This window comes from Solanum tuberosum, unplaced genomic scaffold, assembly GCF_000226075.1.
Source record: "Solanum tuberosum cultivar DM 1-3 516 R44 unplaced genomic scaffold, SolTub_3.0 scf00018, whole genome shotgun sequence".
Taxonomy (NCBI): Eukaryota; Viridiplantae; Streptophyta; class Magnoliopsida; order Solanales; family Solanaceae; genus Solanum; species Solanum tuberosum.
This window is the reverse complement of record NW_006238944.1, coordinates 2,138,675-2,147,445: the sequence shown is the minus strand read 5'-3', so window position 1 is coordinate 2,147,445 and position 8,771 is coordinate 2,138,675.

The following is an 8,771-nucleotide window of genomic DNA, read 5'->3' as shown; positions in this document are numbered from 1 at the left end:
CGATCGTAAATTTAATATTTTCTACCTATTTAATGAATTTATTAACAAAAATACATTATTTAGGTAGAATTTGAGTTTAAAGCTGGTGTGTCGACTATGGTCAGTACCCTAAAATGGCATTTAATATCAAATGAATAAGTAAAAAGGTCCACCCCTAGGTTTTACCTAAGTTAAAATTTCTTCCTAACTCTAAGCACCTTGTAATGCACATAGGCCGGAAATTTTGGTCTAACAAATTTAATAAACACTTTAAACATAGAAATTTTAATGTGAACCTAATTTTTCCAGCTTGTACAGCAAAATGAAATTACTTTTTCAATCAAGAATTCAAATATTTCTACTTCTAGTGACTCTACACATTAGTTCATTCATAGAATTAATCAATATTAGCTGTCAATGCAGGTTAATTGCATAGTATTGTAGTTATAAGTTGATCAACCATTAATTACAGTCACATGGTTATTCACCTAATACGTTATGTTGGGTATATAGCCAAAGAATTCAACACTAGCTAGATTATTTCATGTGCTATATTGACCCTTCTTGGCAAAAGGTGGTAATAATTTTGCATGAAAATTATTTTTCAAACAATATATTCATTCAGTCATATATGGTTTTTTCTAGCCATACTTAAATTCTTCTCAATTACTCTTTCTGTTTTATATTACCTGACTTATGTTGACTTGGCACAATTCATAAAAAAACTTTTATTAGGGGTGCATATTACTAAATTAACCCTACTATTGATGTTTTAGAACTCTAAATTTGACTATTTTTACTCTATACAATTATTTAATACTAAAGATAATAGGTAGAAAAAGTAACAAAACTCTATTAATTTACTAAAATAGACAAGTACTAAAATAAAATTGAGGGAATAGACATATATTGTATTCCTTTACTGCAAAAGCTCTACTCCCTCATTTTCTTTTTACTTGTCCTTTATATTAAGATAATATTTTTTTTCTATCCACTTGTCTTATTTAACAAATTAAGAGTGGATTAATTTTTTATTCAATTGTTACCGTTATCATTAAATAACATTTTTAAAATTTATTGAAATACTAATCAAATTTTGATTTCTAAAGCATAGTTAATAAGAAAAATTTACTCCTCTAAATCATATTAAGTGGTATTTTATCTTTTTATTTTGGTAAAAAATAAGTGATGTTTCACATAATCAAGAAGTATTAATTATATCTTCCATATTAACCCCTATATAGATAAGCGGTTATTTATGTAATTAACCAACAACAACAACAATATACCTAGGTCTCAGTATAGTCCCATAAGTGGAAAGAATGGTAGAGTGTACACAGACTTTATCCCCTATCTTCACGGCCCGTTGGGTTGAGTCGTGACAAATTGGTATCAGAGCCCAAGTTTCTGGTCGCCCAGTACAAGAGCAAATATCGAATAGGGTCTTGAGGATGAGTGTGTTGACGTCCACATTAAATCTTCAGGGAGCTATGAAGCATTCTGGGAAGTTGTTTCATTTCTTCACTCCTTTCGTGTGACATGTCGCCTGTGATATGGATTGAGTATAATTGGTATATCTGGATTCCAATTAGTATCTTAACAAAGTAAATTAGATATCGTTACCGCTACTGAAGGGGCACAAGCAATGAAAGTTGGAACCGAAAAGATTACAATTGGTATCTGACCTCAAGGGTCATATTAATGCATGTACGGTCTGTTAGTGAACATTCATGATGCGAGTAAAATGTAAGGAACCTATTAAATAAGTGATAGAGCTTACTGATTGTTATTATGTGCATGTAATTGCCTGAACTTCTGTGGAATCATGACTGAAAAGTCATACCTTGATTTTGTCATAGAATAGTGATAAATTATTATGTGATGAACTGAACATTCTTTGGTAATATTTTTGTATGGATTTATCGTTGATAAAAATGATAAAGGGAAAGGCTATCCTCGTACGATGGCAGGAATGTGATACGATGCACAAGTTTTGGTGTAAGTCAAAAATAGTTTTATGATCATGTGGTACTAAGTTCTTAACCATGTTTTGTTGGGTATGATCTTGGTATTTCATTCAAGCCATTATGTAAAGCATGTATTATACTTGTCTGAAAATGATCTAGGGGTTATTTTAGAAGCATGGTTGCATTCCAAAGTTAGTATTATAATGGGAATAGGGGAAATTTGCATAATTTTTAAATTTTAGGTTAACCTCGTCGGGGCCGCCATAGAGGGATTGGCCCGTTATAGCGCTATTGCTATAGCAGAAATTTTTCTGCTATAGCGGTGTGTCAACTATTATAGCGGGCAAGGCGGGACAAAATCTCTGCCCTATTTTCTCATGTTTTGCCTTTCATTCTCGGGACATTTAAATTTGATCTTTCAAGTTCATACCAATACAGAAACAATAGAAATATATCAAAAACAACCTTCGCATTCATCATCGGTGATTAACTAGTTAAAAATAATCATGTGTGCTAAGAAAACGGAAAGTAAGGAAAAGATATCTTACATGCCCAAATGGTAAAACCCAAAACAAGTTTAATTATATATATATATATATATATATATATATCCCAAAGATGGGGTACCCACCTACCCCACACCTCTCTCAGGAATGGAAACTCCCAAAAGTCCTCCGATGTGAGCGGGGGAACCTCCTTCTTAGAGACAACGCAGGTGAACATGACATTAACAATCTTCTACATTCTAGATAGTAGGCAGTCCCGCTCAATGTTCTTCCTCCTATCCCAAGCCAGATCCATGCAGAGTGTTGCATACTCCTGAGCGGAGGGAGGTTGGAGGTAGCTTCGGTATTGGCGCCTCGCACGGACCTCCTAAAGATAGCCAGATCGTCCTCCACGCGGTTGCCAGAGACTGTGTTTTGGGTATGGGAAGGAGGGGCATCATCCTCAGTATCATTGTCATTCTCTTTATCCGAACCTACGACAGCCTGACTGCTCTCCGCCTAACCTACTCTCTTTCTCTTATGCTCTATAGAAGGTAGCTTCCTCACCAGTACGGAGTTTAATTGGGGGCCAATATATTCTACCCTGCCAGTATCATCCTTACGTACCCCTACCGTCTGCAAAGTTGGGACACTAGCCTGGGGAGAAAAGGGCCATTCTTGTTACCCCTGTAGAAGTCCTTCCATTCGAACACTATTTATGCTCTCATATTTAGTTGGATCTCCCTGATTGCACATGTCACCACAAGATCTCGGGGATAAGTCACATCGCTAAGATTGCATGATGGATGAATTCTCCGGCCTACTAGTGCCAGCTACCTTAGGGATTCTGCAGAAAAGTAAGCACTAGTAATACCCTAAGTAGTGGGACAATACACCTTACCCCCGTACTCCTCATTGACCAGTGAATTCCATAGCCATCTCATATTTATCCACTCTATATTGGCCTTGTATGCATCTTTGGGAACATCTGCTACCTCTAAATCAAATTCACCGCCTAGACTTCCACGGGGATCTCTACCCCTTGGATGCGGAAGGTAAGGTGGGGGGATCCCAAAGAACAGTCGGGAGTAGGGCATAAAACTCCCTCAACCATCCTGAGTAAACAGCATGGAAAGACTCAACTAGTGGACCTCAGCTGTACTTATGGATCTGATTATAGAAAGCACTCACCTTCTCCGCCACAACCCGTATACGAAAAGACCCCTCCAAGAAAAAAACACATCCTTCATTAATCCATATATCTCTCCCAACTAGCTTTGTTAGAAAACCTCTCATTTGGTTCCTGGTTGGCATCAATTAGACTATTAAACTTGTGAAATATGTGAACCGTTGGATTAGAACTCATAAAAATTCATAGGAACAACATTCAGAAAAAAAATCCATATTTGGACCATATTGGAAGACTACTGCCTGCAGCATTCCTCTATGGTTGGGCCGCTACAGAAAACGTTATCTCGCTATAGGGACCTTCATCGTCCCCGACCTTCAAGGGGAGAGTCAATGGCACCCATTGGCCCAAAATTTATGTTTTATCAATTTTATTACAGATCAGTGTTCCTAAAGTACTTTGCTATCAAAATATGCAAGAATTTGAGCATGCTAACTCCTAAATCATGTTTGAATCTATATATCTAACAAAGACAATCCTTCAATTTCCCCTACCATTTCGAAATCATTTTCGATCCTATATTTCAAAATCCTTACTCTTAGAATGTTGTAGTAGCATTTAAACATAAAATGAATCCCCAATGCTTCAACAATTTCAACAATCAAGAGAAAATATTTCAACAATTCGAAAAACCAATCCAACTTTATTCTAGTCAATCGATCTCTAGCATGCTCAATTAGTATGTGTAAAATGAATAAAGGAGAATAGAAAACGTGATAATTACCTTAGTTTTAATGTTCAAGATGGAGTGATCGGGAGAGAGGGAAGTGAGTTTAAGAGAGTGAAAGAGAGAAATAGGAAAAAAACTCATTCCTTTCCCTTTTATTCCAAATTTTGATCAGCATTAAGCCATTATAGCGGCTGGCAATCACTATAGCGGTGCCGCTATATCATCATTATACCCACTATAACAGGGTTCAGTTCAATGGATGAGGGAGATTTTTTGTTGTAGTGTGCATCTGCAGAAAAGTAAGCACTATTAACGACCTAATATGTCGTTATCCAAAAGACACCTCATGCAGAGTCTCAAATTTTTTTGAAATACGGTGTCAATTTAACAATTGAGGCACGACAAAAATTTAGAATTTGAAATACCTTATCGTAGTATTTTATATGCATTATTTTCATGAGTAAATTATATTACAAGTTTTAATGCATTATTTCAAAAAGAGTTTCAAGAAAGTATAATTTGCTGCAAGTGCATAATTTCCTAAAGAAAACATAGTCATTTTTCATATAAAGTACATTTCAGCTTTGAGAAAATATAGTAAGATTTTACAACAAAATTCCATTCAAAGGAACTATTTTGAGAAAAGTCTCATTTAAGGCAAACAAACAGATAGTTTATCCATTTATGATCGACCATATCAGTATATGGGAGACTATTTAGCACCGAAAAAACACGAGTTTCAAATAATCCAAGTTTCAAAACTACATTGCCACCGTAGGATAAAAGTCGTCCGCCAGTTGAGATCGACAAATTTAGCCAATGGGCTCAGTTAGTGGATCCACATCAAACATACAAGTTCTATATCCTAGCAAGGTACATGACATCCCTACCAACTATATTATACGTTGGACACCATATCTCACATGGTGTATGTCGGTTTGTAAGAAACTCTTCACTTTAAAGATTTTATATATATATTATACTTTGAACTGGTATTACTATTTATGCAATTATAGATATGGTGATTTCTCAAATTTACAGTGTTCGACATGTGTTCAGCTCAAAGTCATAGGTACAAATTTATATTAGGTGATAAAAGGGCATTAACAATATTTGCACATTATTTTACGTATTTCTCTTCTGAATTTTCACATATTCAGCTATCATGTTTCAGTTAGTCAATGTTAGAACATGTCCCTTTCAGTTGAAAATCTTATTTTATACTATTCATTTACCTAATTTCAATATATCTTTAGAGTCATTCTTCAGCTCAGTATGTTCAATTTCATCCACTTATTTTATTTAGTTATTTTGCATACAGTACATTTGTAATGACATGTTCCCATCATTATAGAAAAGTCAACGGAGAAAATTTTTTAGCCGGAAAACTTTTTCATAGTAACTTAGGATTTCCCAACCTAGTCCAGATTTGGACGAAATCGGAGTTAGTAAGGTCTAGGGAAATTTGGTAACAAGTGGATGATCTAATTATGATTTTGATCACATCAGTAGATAGATAAGACGTTAAGGAACCCGTACGACTTTATGGAATTGAATTAGGGTGAGTAGAACTTCTGAAACTAATCTTAGCGTGAACGGGTAGTTTCTGAGTGTCGTTGGTTGAAAGTGTGTTGTGAAATAGGGGTATTGGAATTATTAAATTTGCTCACTTTCCGTGCAAGCCTCTATGGCAGGAATTTGTGCCGCCAGGGCAGGGCCGTTGTAGCGGGGTGAGTACCGTTGTGGCGGGACAGACGCAACTAAAGTCAAAAATAGACCCCAACAATATTTTATTCTGCACTTTTTGACTTTGAGAGCTAGGACACGACCCCATGTGCTTTCTTGACGGTTTTTCACTATTCTTCAGGCTAAAGGTAAGATTTTAACTCCCTGAATCTATTTTTTCGATCCGTAGAACATAGTCTAATGGGTAATTATCGATGGGGGAGGGTTTTGATCTAGGAATTATGGTGGAAAAGGCCCTAATCTGAGTATGGGGATCAGCGACTTGACCTGGGATTGATATTATTGATATAATCTGGGTAATTAGGTGTTGTTTATTGATCCTCGCATTATGGTGATTGTTTGTAGACCAAGAACAGGCGGAACGAATTCGGAAAGGGAAGAATCAAGTTTCTTAGGGGATTTAAGCTTTGTTTGAGGTAGGTGATGATTGTGATTTCATGTTGTGTGATGTATGTTTATTTTTGCTTCATTATAATACGTGTATGTATGTGAATGTTGCATTATTGATCACACTAATTGTAAATGAGAATAGATGAATGATGAATGATGAATGCCATGAATCATGACTTGATTGTATGATTTGAGAATATACGTGTAATTGTGATTGTGGCTTGTTGAAGGGATCAGGTGTTGCGCTCCGACACACTAACTTGGATCGGTCGCCACGTTCCGGCATAAACATGGGATCGGTTGCCATGTTCTGACATAAACATTGGATCAGGTACCACGTATCGGTACACTAACAATATGGGTTTGGGTTCCATGAGAGGACCATTGGCTTGACATAACTATATATCTTGAGAATTGTGAAATTAATCGTTGTTCGTAATTGATATTAATATTGTATATGTTTGGTGTATGCATGTTATTATTATGTCTTATTGACTTATGTATGTTGCACTTATTGGGATAGCCGCGTGATCCTACCAGTACACTGTAGTTGTGTACTGATACTGCACTTGCTCTTTCTTTTGTTGAGTACAGGGCATCTTCAGGTGGCTATTGACAGACCTCGTCTAGAAGATTAGTGACCGTTTCGAATTCAAGGGTGAGTCAGTTCTTCCAGGCTGCCATGAGTTCTCTTTCTGTTTATGTCCACATTTCAGACTTAGACTAGTTCGTTAGATTTATTATGTTTAGTATGGGGTTGCACCCTTTCTTATTTAGACTTATGGTTTAAACTTAGATGTTTTGGTACATTGACTTTCAGGTTCTAGGTATTATTCCGCATTTGTTTTGAGTTGTTAGACCTTCGTTTGGAGTTTATGGGAACTCTATTTCTTTCTTTAGCATTTAAATTTGCTTCTGTAACCTTAAATACTTTAGTAATTTGATTAAGTTGGTTAGCTAATTAGTATGAATGGTTCTCCCACCGTAGGGTTAGTGTGGGTGTTACTCACGACGGTCTGGGTCATGACAAAGTTGGTATCAGAGCCTAGGTTTGTTGATCTCAATGTACCAAAATGAGTCTAGTAGAGTCTTGCGAAACGGTACAGAAATGTCTATACTTCTCTTCGAGAGGCTATAGGACTTTGGAATATCTTTATGTTTTCTCTTGTCTCCTTTCGTGCTATAACTTGATTCAAATTGGTATCTAACCTTTTTCACTCTTTTGTCTGCAGATGGTTAACAATAAGTTCAACAGCGTCAGGCCTGTAGCTCACGTCAACGCGATAGTTGAGGAATTCACAGCATGAGGTTGCGGTCGAGGCAGGGGTAGGGGAAGATATATGGGAAGAGGCCAAGGAAGAGTGGGGCCTACTAGGGATGGAGCATCAATTAAGAATGCTCCCATAAATGAGGCCCCTCGTGCGCATCATGTAGAGGTTGAGGAGAATATAGAGGTTGAGAATGAGGAGAATGTTGGACAAGAGGAAGAGGTGCAGGCTGAGACTAACAGATTATGTTATTCTTGAAAGGATTGGTTGGTTGTGGAGTGCTTCCCTCTGTTCAAGCAACTCAAGCTCCCACTAATCCCTCTATTGCTATCATTGTCCCCAAGATGGGTGGAAATGTTTTCTTTCGTCCTTTGTTGGGTCCCGTTATGACTGGTAATGAGCATGAGATGTTGACTAAGTTCTTGAAACTTAACCCCGGTGTTCCATGGTTCTGAGAGTGAGGACGTCTATGAGTTCATCCTAGATTGTTATAAGAGGCTTCATAAGTTGGGAATTTTCCATCAGCATGGAGTAGAGTTTGTGACTTTCCAACTTCAGGGAGAGGCCAAGCAATGGTGGAGAGCTTATGTGGAATGCAGATCTTCAGTTTTACCCCCACTTACTTGGACCCAATTTCATGCTCTGTTCTTAGAGAAGTATATGCCTCGGACTTTGAGAGATCACAAGAAGGATGAGTTCATGAATTTGGAGCAAGGTGGTATGTCTGTGGCTGCTTATGAGGCCAAGTTCCATACCTGTCTAGTTATGATACGCAATTGGTGACTACTGAGGAAGAGAGGATCCGTCTATTTGTTAAAAGGCTTAATTCTAACTTGCAGGTATTTTCTGTTCATATGACCTTTGCAGGAAAAAGCTTCAATGAGTTAGCAGATTTTGTGATGAAAGTGGAAGAGGTGAAGCGAGACGGTCAGGCTAAGGCATTGGCTAAGAAAGCCAAAAATTCAGGCAACTTTCAGGGATCTTACTCTAGAGGTTCAGGAAGGCCAACACTTGCAGCCCGGCAAATTCAGTCTGATATGCCCGCTTCTACAGGTAATTACTCCTGAACTCCACCTC